Here is a 14,057-nt window from a genome sequence, read left to right as displayed (position 1 = left end):
TGCTCTAGGTTTAGGCCTAGTGTTTAGTGAGGTTTGCATACCTCTTACCACTTGGTGCTTGCACACACCATTGTTGTACATCGGAGGGGCTTGTAGTCTTGCGAGATCACACCAACCGTGTTTGTGGTGTGGCCGCCACCGTGTACCAGAGGGAATAAGGCCCGTGGCGTTTCGGCCGGAAGCTTGATAGTGAAGATGGTGGGGAGCATCCAGGAGAGGCTTGCCGGAAGGCACACCGGAGACCCACTTGCGCGTGGGGAAGGCCCAAGGCTATCCACGGAGTTACCCAATCAGGAGCTTGGCCCTTGCGAGGGATTCCTTGCGAGGGGCTCCAATGAGGACTAGGGGGAAGCTTGCGTGCTTCTTGATACCTCGGTAAAAATACCGGAGTCGTCGATGAAAGTTTGCATATCTCTACCTTGCTCTTTAGCTTCCGTATTTACATTGATTGTATTACTCCTTTTGCGATAGAGATAGCAACACACTAATAAAACCGTAGTTGCACATTTAGATAGTTTATCTTTTGTATAGGTTTTGCTAAGGTTAGAAAAAGATGCCATAGTTTAGAGTTAGAATTTTAAGTTGCCTAATTCACCCCCCCCTCTTAGGCGTCACGGTCCCCTTCAAGTGGTATCAGAGACGGTTGGCTCACTTTGGACCTTTGGCTTAACCGTCATTGAGCCGACGCTATTTCGAGTGGTTCGGATGGATACCTCTAGGCCTTCGCACTTTGACGGCACTAACTTTCCCTATTATAAAGCTAGAATGGCTTACTACCTTGAGGCGGTTGATTTGGGATTTTGGAGGGTCACTCGTGATGGAATGAAATCCATTAAGAATCCTGATAAACCCACAAAGAGTGAAGAAAATGAAATACATTTCATTGCTAGAGCTAAGAATTGCTTGTTTGAATCTTTTTGCATGGATGTGTTTAACCAAGTGTTCACTTTAAATACGTCACATGAAATTTGGTTAAAACTCCAAGAGCTCCATGACGGCACATCTAATGTCCGTGAGCAAAAACATTATCTAGCTAAACAAAATTATAATTCCTTTATAATGAATGATGATGAGCTTGTTCGTGATATGTATTCTCGTTTGAATCTAATTACCAATGAGCTCCATTCAATATGATTAACAAAGCTAGATGATGCGGACATCGTGAGGAAAATCATCTCTGTGCTACCACAAAAGAAATATGCAAGCATCATCACCATCCTTCACAACATGGAGAACTTGAGCACCATGACTCCGGCCATAGTCATTGGCAAGATAGTGGCATTTGAAATGTCACGCAAGATGGGTCAAGAAGAAGCCTCTTCATCAAGCAAAGGCAAAGCTCTCGCATGTAGCGAGAAAAAGAAGATGAAGGGTAAGCAAGTTGAGACAAGCTCAAGCTCAAGCTCCTCAAGTGAAGATGAAGAAGAAGATGAGGACGACGATGACGATGATGATGAAGTTTCAAGTGAAGATGATCAATCTTCCTCCTCCATCTTCGACCTTGATGAAGAATCAATCAAACTAATCAACAAGGTGGAGAAGATGATCCAAAGGCTCAATGTCAAGGGTGTGTCCCATCCAAATCCAAGATCTCATTTTCACCAATCAAAGAAATGAGCAAAGAAAGAGAGGATGCTATGGATGCGGCGAGTTGGGGAACTTTGTGGAAGTTTGTCCAAACAAGCCCACACCCAAGATAAAGAAGAAGGCATACAAGAACCAAGCACTCACATCAATAAGGTCATGGGATGATTCTTCAAGTGAAGAAGTAACACCATCATAAGAGGCGAGGGCTCAAGCACTCATCATCAAGCTCTTCTCGTATGTGCCTTATGACACGAGGTAACGAAAGCTCATCCTCTAGTGAGAGTGATAGTGATGATGAAATGCCTTCTTATGATGAAATTGTGCAACAAAATCTTAATTATGCTAAAGTTTGCACTAGTCAACAAAAGAAGCTCGAAAAATTAAAAGAAAAGCTAGGTAGTTCACAAGAAGCATACAAAACTTTGCTTGAACAATATGAGAACTTTGCTAATCTCAATGTTGAACTATCTACTAAAATTGAGCAACTTGAGTCTAGTGCAACAACAAATGCATGCACAATCAATGATGAGCAACTTGTAAAGAAAAATAAAAAATTAAAATAAAAGTTAGCTATCTCACAAGATGCTTATAAAAGTTTGCTTGCTAAAATAGAAACCATGTGCAAACATTGTGATGAGCTAACTAATAAAGTTGCTAATCTTAAAGCCGTTAGTGCAACCCCCACCAAGGTATCTAAAAAGAAAAGTTCTATCTTTAACATGTCTAAAAAGGATGCCTCTACTTCTTGTAATGATTTATCTTTAGATTTATCTTTGTACAACCAAGTTTGTGTTGAGAAAGTTGTTGTAGATACATGCACACAAGAGGTTGCAAAGGAAAATGAGCAACTCAAGCAAGAAGTAGCTCGCCTCACCAAGGACTTGACTCAAGTGAAAGACAAGACGAAGCAAGCCCAACCTCATCAAGATAACATCATCAAGGGAGTGAAGAAGCTTGATGAAGGACAAACTGTGGTTTGCTATATATGCCACAAGAAAGGTCACAAGTCCTATGAGTGCAAGGTGAAGAATGGGGGAGGAGCAAAGAAGAAAGAGAAAAAGCAAACAAGCAAGCTCTCCAACACCTACACCAACAAGGTGGACAAGAAGGCCTCCACACCTTATCTCTTGAAGAAGAAGAAAAATGACAAGGTGGTGGCCATCAAGGTGAACAAGCAAGCCAACAATGGGATCAAACTGCTTTTGGGTGCCAAAGGAAATCATTTTCAACATGAAGAGCACCAAGAATGGTTTGGATCCCGAAAGGGAAGTAAGAAGTCAAATGGACGTCGAGGAATTTGGAGACTTGGCAAAGTATGGGTGCATTTCATGGGGTGCATCATGATGGACAAAATCATTGCCAAGTGGGTTAGTGAATACTATGGACCCAAATTTCCCTTCCCTATGTTAGGTAACTAGATTCAATTTCCTTCAAGTAGTGTCATTTTGCATTTCCTACAAGTGGCATTTCTTACAATTTATATCTTTAAGCATCTAGTTACTTTTTATGTCTATGTTTGCATTTGTATGCTTATATCTTTTATCATGCATACACTAGGTATATCTTATGGTAGGCTTGCTCGGTTTCATTGTTAACCCTTGGAGCAAACCTACATGGTTTAAAATTGTTTCGGAGCATGGCACATAGCTTGCCTTATAATTGTTCATCTAATATGTGCCAAAGTCCTAAATTGTAGATAATTTCTTCTGAATATCGCCTTCGAAAAAGACTCTCACATTCATGTGATGTCATCTTTCAAGTGGTATTTTTAATTTTAAAATCAATGTGCATATTTTCTATAAGTATTTCATACTTATGTGCACAAATTTAGGGGGAGGTTACTCTATAAGTTGGATGCTTTGAGACTAACATCTTTTCAAGCTTATCATGTGTGTAGTAGTCTCATTGCAAGGAAAATAGAGTCCCCAGAGTTAAGCATCATACTTTAATATCCACCATCCATTGCAAGTGGTAGAAATCAAATTGGTATCCACATGTGGTATTTCTAAACCAATATCATCATGTTGATTTCATTTTTGATATTTATATGTTTTCTCCATGCATTTTATAGATTAAATTCCCTTAAGCAATAATTTGCCAATTATGCATATGCTTTGCCTTCTACCATATGTATGCATATATTTAGGGAGAGCTTAATTTATATAATGTGAGAGTCAAATTTTATGACCTATTTCACTCTACATACAAAGGATCATAAAGTTTGACCCTCTCCTTGTGCTACTAATGTCTTCCTTTTCGGTGTTTGATTCCAAAGGGGGAGAATTTGAAGGACCAAAAGCAAGCACTAATTTGTAGGACCAAAAGCTAGATCATACCAATTTACAAGTGGTAATGGTCTACAAGTGGTGTCTACAAGTGGTAATGGTCCGAGAAAGTGAGGAATAAGTGGATTATGGATTAGCCTATGTAATAGGGGAGAATTTGTGGCTTAAATCTATAATACCACATGGGGATTTTTGCTAAGGGCAAGATAAGTATTCAAGTGGTATCTTCTAGCCTTACAAGTTGTATCTTTTAGCATCATATAACCTTGTCCCATTGCATTACATCCTAGCATGGCTTAAATTCATAATACCACATGGGGATTTTTGCAAGGGCAAGATAAGTGTTCAAGTGGTATCTTCTAGTCTTACAAGTAGTATCTTTTAGCATCATATAACCTTGCCCCTTGCATTGCATCCTAGCACGTAGATAGTTTTTAAATTTCAAATTTTTATTATTTGCTTGCTTTGGTCGTGTTGTCATCAATCACCAAAAAGGGGGAGATTATAACAAAAATGGACACTAGGCCCATTTACTTTGGATTTTAGTGTTTGATGACTAACACAACCAAATTGGACTAATGAATTTGCAAGTGATTATTTTGTAGTTCAATAGGATGCAAGACGTGACTTGGATGAAGACGACGTGATGATCCGATAATCAACACTATAAGCAAGACCCTAGGAGCACAAGAGAAGACCCAAGATATCAAGCAAAGTCTAAACACGAAGATAGAAACCAAGTCATATGCAAGATCAGCGAAGAAACGAGCTCACAGTGGTGACCGGACGCTGGACTGGACGCTGGCAAAAAGCAACCGGACTGCTTCGATCAAGAGGCTCGGCAATAGGCGTCAACAGCAGTGACCGGACGCTGGACCGACGCTGGCGGCAAATCAACTGGACATAGGACAGCAGCAGTCCGATCGAGTACAAAAAGGTTCTAGACCGACGAAATTGCGACCTGGACGCGTCCGGTGGCATGTGACAGGACGCTGACAGCGTCCGATCAGTTGATCGCAGCTCTAACTGGTCGGGACGACTGGACGCTTCCGGTCAGGACGTGATCAGCGTCCGGTCAGTAGCAGAAAAGCGGGATTTCAGTCTACAACGGCTACTTTTTTCAGTAGGGCTTATAAATAGACCCCCCAACCGGGCATTTGATATGTGTGGAGCTGGGAGAAACATATCAAGCTCCACTCTACTCTACTCCCACAACCCCCCAACCCAACTTGGTATGTTTCCTCAGCTCTACTCTACTCAAATGGCCGGTTGGAGGGTCTATTTATAAGCCCCACTGAGAAAGTAGCCGTTGGAGGCGAAACCCTAGCTTTCTTCTACTGACCGGACGCTGATTACGTCCTGACCGGACGCGTCCGGTCGTCCCGACCATTGGAGTGCGCGCGTTGATCGGACTCGGCTCAGAGTCCGGTCATCATCGACCGGACGCATCCAGTCGCGCTGGCGCCGCTCTGGAATCTCTCTAGACTCGATCGGACACTGCACTTCGTGCGTCTGGTCATCCAGTCTGCTGCATCCGGTCACGCTGAAAACACTGCCATGACGATGAACAGTGTCACTGGTGCGTCCGGTCACTGCTGCTCAGCGTCTGGCCACAGCTGCTGACACCTGGTGTTGCCGAGCAACCGATCGGACGTGTTCGGTCCTTTTTAGGGCCACGTCCGGTCACCTCTGTCGAGCTCATTTCTTCACGATCTTGCGTCCGGCTTGGTTTCCATCTTCGTGTTTGGACTTTGCTTGATATCTTGGGTCTTCTCCTGTGCTTATAGGGTCTTGTTTATGGTGTTGATCGTGGGATCATCATGACGCCTTTGTCCAAGTCACGTTTTGCACTATATTAAACTACAAAACAATTACTTGCAAATTCATTAGTTCAATTTAGTTGTGTTTGTCATCAAACACCTAAAATTCAAAGTAAATACCAAAGTAAATAGGTCTAACATCCATTTTTTTCCCCTTACAGTCGTCATGCCATCAAAATTTACTTTGAGATCGATCATCAGTATTGCACGGACCACCCACTACAGCTCCTGTTACCACTTTACATTGACCATGACACAAGGAGAACAAAAAAAGATGAGATGCATGTAGTGCCATTGAAAAATAAACCTCAAATAATTGGTTCCACGTTTTTAACATACCTGTCCCAGCCTACCATGCATACTCCAACGCAATGCGCATACCACTCTCGGTGCACTTCCATTTCGTACGACTGTTTGTTGTGCTAGTTATACCGTCCATTTATTTGGCATTGGTTAAAGATGGGTATTGCTGCACATTCGGTGGCTTCGATCGTATGATTCGATGATGGCTCATTTGAGGCCTAGCACTTTATTACGTGGGGCCATGGCAAGGAGAACAGTAAGGCGACAGATGTGCGTGGCTAATTAAACATGTATTACTCGTGTGTAATAAATCAATTTATATGGATGATAAATTAGATGTCACCTTTTTTTTCCTGATGTGGCAGACAACTATAGAGAGAATGAAGTTTAATTTTGTGCAAGATACAGCTTTGGCAAAATCTAATATTTTAAGTTCACTCTTGTCATACTATTACTAACGGTAATGCTCTCGGTTGCTAGGCCACGACGCCAGCCAAATAACCTATGCTCCTTCGTTTCTAAAAAAAAAGTGCTCATCCACTTATTCATATCCACTCAGTTCCTCTTCATATCGTTCTTATCTGCTCGCCTGCCGCCTCCGAGCGCACGGCCGTTGGTCGTTCGAGGCGTAGCGCGTGGCCACCTCCGAGGCGCACCGTTCGGGTGCAGGCCTTGCCAGGCACGGCGCGCGGACGCCTTCGAGCTGCGGCGCTCGGCTGCCGGCCCTGCCAAGCGCGGCGCGCTGCTGCCCTCTCCAAGTCGCACGTCCGCGGCCTCCCCGCTGCTCGTGCGGCCAATGTCCACTCTTCCACGACATGCAGCCACTGCCGCCGGCCCGCCGTCTACAAGCGCCGTCGCGCCGCTGCCTCCAGGTGAACAAGGAGATGTTACATTGAAAGCACATGTTGCAAGAGTATGTTTTAGTTGTTTCAGATATTTCAGAGATATGTTGCAAATATTTCATATGGATGTTGCAAAAATAGATCGTGATGCACGTGTTGCAATGGTTGTACACATAATCTTGCAAGCGTCCGTTCCAAATGTTTCATTTGCTTTTTTCAGAAGTATGTTGCAAGTGTGCTTATTTCGATGTTGCATATGTTTCACACATATGTTGCAAGAGTATGTTCGAAATGTTTCAGCTGTTTTAGTCTTATGTTGCAATAAGTGTTTTCATGTTGCAAGTTATAAGTGTTTTATCTGGATGTTGCATATGTTTCAAACACATGTTGCAAGTGTATGTTCAAAATATTTCATCTGCTTCAGATGTATGTTGCATTCAAGTGTTTCATGTTGCAAGTGTTTCGTGTTTCAGAGGTATGTTCAGAGCCATGGGGCACGGCCCGAGCGCCGGGGGAAGGGGCGTGGCGAGCCGGGGGCCAGCAGATGGGGCACGCGGCGTGTCTGGGGTCCTACCGACGAGGCGTGCTCATCCTCATCCTAGCTCCCAGGTCCCGCCCGCGCAGAGAGAGAGGAGGGGGTTAGGGGGGAGCGGCGGGCACGGGGCAGAGTACGCGTGTGTGGCGGGACGAGGTAGATGGGGAAGGACTGCAGCGATACGATGGGAGTGCGGCGTGTTTCTGCTGGGCTATCAGTACCGTTCGATAGAATCCTATCCCATCGGACGTCCGGTGCCAGCAATTCCCTATTACTAATTGGAGATTCTTTTGAAGCATCCATGTTATTTCTTTTGAATCACGCTAGAAAAATAAATAAATAAGTCCTACTTGAAAATCTCACAAAAATTAGAATAGTTCAATCATTGATAATATAATGGCCGTTGGATCTTTATTCAACTAAAAGAAATAAATTACACAATCTAACAGTGTGAAAATACTCCACATGAACCCCCTAGACTATGGATAAATTATCTACATATACCATTATAAAAGATAACCTAAATAACTCCCTAATCTTCATCTAAAGTATTGCCAACTTATGTTATTATAAAAAACAATATAATTAGCCCCTAAATTTACATCTAATAAACCATAACCCATTAAATCTTTAGGTAAATCATGTTAGGAATGCACACTGAGCCACTGTGGCATCTTTGACTTATTTATATATCTTATTAGATATGGAGATAAATATGATATGTCACAACATAAAATTTCACTACCAACTTAGTCTATTCGAAAGATACAAAAAAAACTTAGAAATTTTTATAGGCACTTCACATAAGAAATTGTTTGTGAAAAATACCAGTACATAGGTGATTACTTAAGGGATAATTGTACCGCTCCCTTTGTTCACTTGTATAAGGATAATTTGACCAAGAAAAAAACCAATTGGATCATAGTATTCTTGTGTAAATGTAATAGCTACAAATGATACAAAATCATAATCATTAAAATGCTTTTAAATAAGAATCAAATGTACACATCTAATGCATAGAGCTAACATATCTTACTATTACTAATTGGACCTAAGCATCTACGTTAATTTTGACGAGACGTGCTAGAAAACAGTAAATCCTAAAAACTATCATAGAAATCAAAAAATATATTTAGCCATAAATTTGGTAGACTCTAGCTATCAAGCACCAAAATAGCGATAGGAACTATTCTATTTTCTAAGAAATTATCACCCTCGTGCACTATAGAAAACAACATAAATTAATCCTTAAATTTGTATCAAAGGTACCCACCTCTGGCATTATGAAAGATAATGTAAATAACACTATAAATTCATATCTATATAATTACCCACTTTTGCCATTAATTTTGATAATCCACAGTAATACCTAAACTTACGTTTAAATTATATGCCTCTACCATTAAAAAACAATAATAAACATATATTTTTATGGTTTTATTTAGGAGTCATGAAAAGTATTTATGAATCCAATCAAGTAGAGTTAACATGCCAAGTTTTTTTGGTACTGGGGATTTATCTCCTCTCCTAGCGACGGCGAGGGGGTATGGTGGATTCGTTTTCTCCATGGAGGCTCTGTTGAAGATGAGGGCGACATTGGTGTTAGCAACTTCCTCAGCTTGATGACATGGAGACTTGGCTTTCCGGACGGCGACATCAAGGCAGAGATCATGTCGCCACCATGGAATAATTTTCTCCAGTCTCTTCTCTATTTTATTGTGGTTAGATCTGACCACCATGAAGGAACAGGGAGAATAAGTTTTAGATCAGTCCTCCTTATTCTTCAGTGGCAGAAAAAAGAAGGAAGACACAAGAAAGAAGAAGTTTCTCCACTTCGCCTGCAGGAATATTGACCGTCGTTCATTGGGCATCCATTCTCAGGCCTTTTGCCGAGTGTTTGCCTGTGCGGTCATCCATATGAATCTTCATACAGGCCGGTTTAGAGTTCAGATTTGGAGCTATACAAAGCGTGAGTATAATTTAGATGATCAGTTTCTGGATATACGTACTGTATTCCAGAGTGCTTGTAACGTGATGATGTACTCAGCTATAATCTAATACTCCATCCGTTCCATTTTCTCTGGCGCAAGTTAGAATGATACGGTCTCCTAGATTACACTTTGACCATTCATTTACTTTATATTATATTATTTATGCTTATAAACTTATAATCATATATTTCCTTATAAAAATCTAATCATATAAAGTTTGTATTATAATAGTTAAAAACTATTAGCCTAGTTATTGGTCAAAGTTTTTAAAGTTTGAATCTTGATATGCGTGTGCGTCAGATAAAATAGAACGGAGATAGTATAATTCTTCTTTCATCTCAAAAAAAATTATTTTGGCTATAAGCAACTTATAAGTTCTACCAAATAGGACATAAGATTATGGGTTGATGTACTAAATGCTAATTTTCATGACCGTGAACATAATAGTATAAGTTATCAATTAACAAAACTCGAGTTATAATTTTACTAGGATTTTGAATCTTTTCTAAAGACCACTAAATAATTGGTTCCATGTTTATAGTATCTATGGTTTTTGTCGCCTTATTTTTTTCATAGTCACCAACTAATGTCTAATAATTAACCAGAGGAAATATACAAAATTAGGAACCGAAGGGGTACATTGCGCTTTGAGGAACACGTTCTGGAAGAAGTTGGCTCCTCAGTCCGGCAAGGTACACTGTCCCAGGTGATCTTCCAAGAGATTTTGGCTACGATCTCTTGGCAGGATCTTGCAGGATGTGAACCAATGACCGGGCACCATGACATAGAAACACGTACAATAATTGGCCGATGTGGACCATACATAGAAACACGTATGATTGACTAATAACTTCTAGATTAAGGTCATCCCATCCTAATAAAAACTACTAAGGAAATACTCCTTAGTTTTCAACTTTCAAATTATAAGTCATTATAGATTTATCCTAACATAATTTTTTTAGTTTTGACAAGTTTATATGAAAAAATATGTAAACATCTGCAGCATCACTAGATTCATTAGATACGCCACGACATATATTTTTGATAGTGTATTTATTTGCTATTGTAGATGTTAATATATTTTTGTATATAAAGTTTGGTCAAAGTTAGACAAATTTAACTTAAAGACAAAGCTAAAACGACTTACAATTTGGAACAGAGGCTTCGAATCATGTGAATTTGTTCATAAGCCAGAATGTAATTATAAATTATAAAGAGAGAAAATAACTTTAAAAAAACAAAAGTTCCGTTATGTCACTGACATGTGGGTCCACCACTTGCCAGGTATTCTACCAAGCCGAGGTTTTCTTCAAGCGTTGCGTATTAAGAAAACTTGTTGGATTATTTGCGACATGTGTATGTGCTTAGCCATCACGTGTCGTCATTTGACAGATTCGCTGAGGTCCGCCGCCTGGATTTGCATGCGTGCGCTGAGATGACCGCCTAGAGAGATAGATCAGTGACAGTGAGCTCATTATAGTATGCTAGGATTAATTACTTCCACAACTTACTTGACTAGCATGTTGGATCTTTACTTTGTTGACATGTTTATGTGAAGTTTGAACGAATCAACTAGTCAGAAATTACGTACATCGTTCTTTCTCTCTCAAATCTCAATGTACGTGTTGAACAGATTGTCTGAGCTAGCTCATTTTGACGTATCTGTTGCTTCAATTGTTCCATGGAAAAAGACATCGGCTACTGAGGAAGTTGAGGCTGAAGATGAACTCGACGATTTCTGCACAAATAGAAAACTGTGACCGGGAGGATTTGAAACTCAATGCGATCCTGACCGAGATCAGATTTAGGAATGATCAATCAATCAATCAATCTCAAGATCTCATGAGATAGGTGTCCAAGAAATCGCGGGTGACACCGATCGATGGAGCATCCAGAAGAAATCGCGGGTGACACCGATCGATGGAGCATTCAGAATTGAGATGCAGAGCTTAACTTGCTTGTTTGACACGGGCGTGCTTGACTCCATCACACTAATGCACGACAGTGTAATCTTGCGCCGATCCTGCATTGACGGACTCAATTCAGGAGTCATATTCTGGGACGATTTGGGAGAATTCTTCCCTCGTCATGTACTGGATATCCTGAGATTTGAGATCAAACCGAATCGTGATCCTGATACCGTCGACCGACTCGAGACATATTTTTGCTTGGCATGGCGATTTCAGCATCAGCTATACTGGTGAGTACTATTGGCAGAAAACGTCTCAATGTCTTGCATTTGTAATTAATATAGTATCTTGCATTGATCGCGAGGTTGACAATTGTTACCTTTGTAATACTTCTTTGCTGAACCAGTGCGCTCGTTAATAGCCGGATCATTTCCACCGGTCATCAGCCCATCCATCACCTGCACCACGTGAAGTAGAAAGATGCATGAATTACACTTGATTTTCTTTCTGTTAGTTGGAGATTGGTTTAAGGAAATGAAATGAGTGTTTTTATTTCAACCGAGCAATAAATTAAGTGCACTGGAGAAGGGTGGTTTGGTTTCATACCTCCATCAGATTCAGATGGGCCGGTTCGTACCATCTGTTCCATTGACGTCGCTCTCTGTGTATAAATAAAAAGTTTTTTTAATGAAAAAAAATGAGTAATTCTACATATGCCAGTTTCATATGCGATGCAGTTTATGCACTGTTAGTGGAGTATGTCAACTCGTCGTGCATTCGCCCAAAATAAGCAAGGTCAACTCGTCATTCGCCTGAAATAAGCAAGGTCAACTCGTCAGGAGAAAGATTTATACAGGTAACACATATATACACTGCAATAGACTACAGGAATGTTTGTTTGATGGAACTGATAAGTTCACAGCAGCAGCAACGTCGCAACGACAATATATTGACACTAAAGTCAGCAGCTCTGTTAGCATCATGATTGGCTGAACAGTTGCTTCTTCAACTTCAGAAGAATAGTATACAAGACATGCGAAAGAAACAGTCAAATATGCAAACCACGAGTTCAGGAGAGATGAACTGCATTTTTATTACTCTAGCCTCAAAATGTCAGCGCATCCTCCAAAAGTCAAGTACACTTGATAATGATTTATAACATGCTCATTTTGTTGTTTCAACTGCTTTTCAATATGATCCATAGAATTTAGATGATGAACCATTAATAATCTTCCATGGAAATTCTACTATTTTAAATTAAAGTCAACTAGTACTAGAAAATGTGCCAAATATTTATGTTTTTTTCAAGATGTGTATCCTATAAAATTGCTCAGGACTAAGCATGGAGTACTGATAATAAAAGATGAAAACATTTTCATTCTGTTAATAATTATATATAGATGTATAAAAATTTCAAAATATAAAACTGGCTTTGTGTCTGCCCTCACATACTAAATGATTGGAAGTCCACCACTCCAGGTTCAGCAATATAATTTGTCATGCTGGTAGTATGTTACTGTCAACATATCTTCCGTAGAATTGTGCCTGGTAATCCTATGCCCTCATTTTCGGCATGTAGTCGGATCGTTTTCTATCTATTAATGAAATGACACGTGTTCGAGAAAAAAAAAATCCTATGCCCTCATTTCTAACATTGAGACTGTATTGGACACTCATATTCATTGCCTTATCCTGCATGAATTCACAAAATGTATCCCAACACTATGGTAGCATATTATATGCTCTGGTCTGCAGTGACCAGCAAATAGATAGCAGCAGCCATGGAGAACAGGACATGGCTACCTGGAAATAAGAACTTTTGTTTCAATACGCACACTGTCAAATGACTGGAACTAATCGAATGACCTGTGACATCTGAAAAATCACCGGCTATTGTCCTTAGTGCACCAGTACCAAGATGTAATCCATTTTACTCGTTGATAACACAAACATGCAAGAACCAGAACCAAGCCATCAGTAGGTGAACATGAAGCGGCAGGAGGGCGAACAAGACAAGTGGCCTTCATTGGGCATCCTATGTAGATAGTCGCTGTAGACAATTTTACATTTTGTAAATAGGTTGCTAAGATGATTGTGTAAACTAACTCGCACCCTCCTTCCATTAATTTCCAAGCATTTATAGGCATCTAAGATGAAAGTGCACATTTTGCAGAATAGTCTGTAGTTCAGGTGCTGACTATAAAAGGCTGATAGCTGCTTTTCTGCATTTCAGATGTCTTAGGCTCCTAAGATGCCAATATCACGGTATTGGTCTTAAAAAAATAACTCAATTGATTATGGAATGATATGGAATAAGGAAAAGAAAAAAACACTAGACCAACCTACAAGGAACTAGGTGATTTTATATTAAGAAGAAAATAGGCATCTAAATTCGCTAGATAATGAGAGGGTACATCTGCACCTTCAACTAACTGAGCTAGGCTCAGCTTCCTAAGGAATAAGGATACAGATGTTGATCACTACAAGACAAGAATGACTGCTCAGTGCTGTTTGTGTACTCGATGCAGTTCAAAATTTCAAACGGCCATAAGTTGTATCATAATGGTGAGATTGTCAGCAGGCCTCCGTGCAAAAATATGAAGCTTCATAACTAACAAACTAAGACCATGCATGGGGAAGGGTTAGCTAAACCAGTAAGGTTCAAGTTTGAGTTAATTTCCCACTGAGTTACATCAACACGGAGAGTCAGTAGATGTCGTTGCAAGGGCTGAAAATCACTAAAATGCAGCCCGTCTCACCCTGAGGACCCACTACCTACTCAAA

This window comes from Miscanthus floridulus, chromosome 5 (assembly GCF_019320115.1).
Source record: "Miscanthus floridulus cultivar M001 chromosome 5, ASM1932011v1, whole genome shotgun sequence".
Taxonomy (NCBI): domain Eukaryota; kingdom Viridiplantae; phylum Streptophyta; class Magnoliopsida; order Poales; family Poaceae; genus Miscanthus; species Miscanthus floridulus.
The sequence above is the reverse complement of the archived record's forward strand: the minus strand, read 5'-3'. Positions refer to the sequence as shown.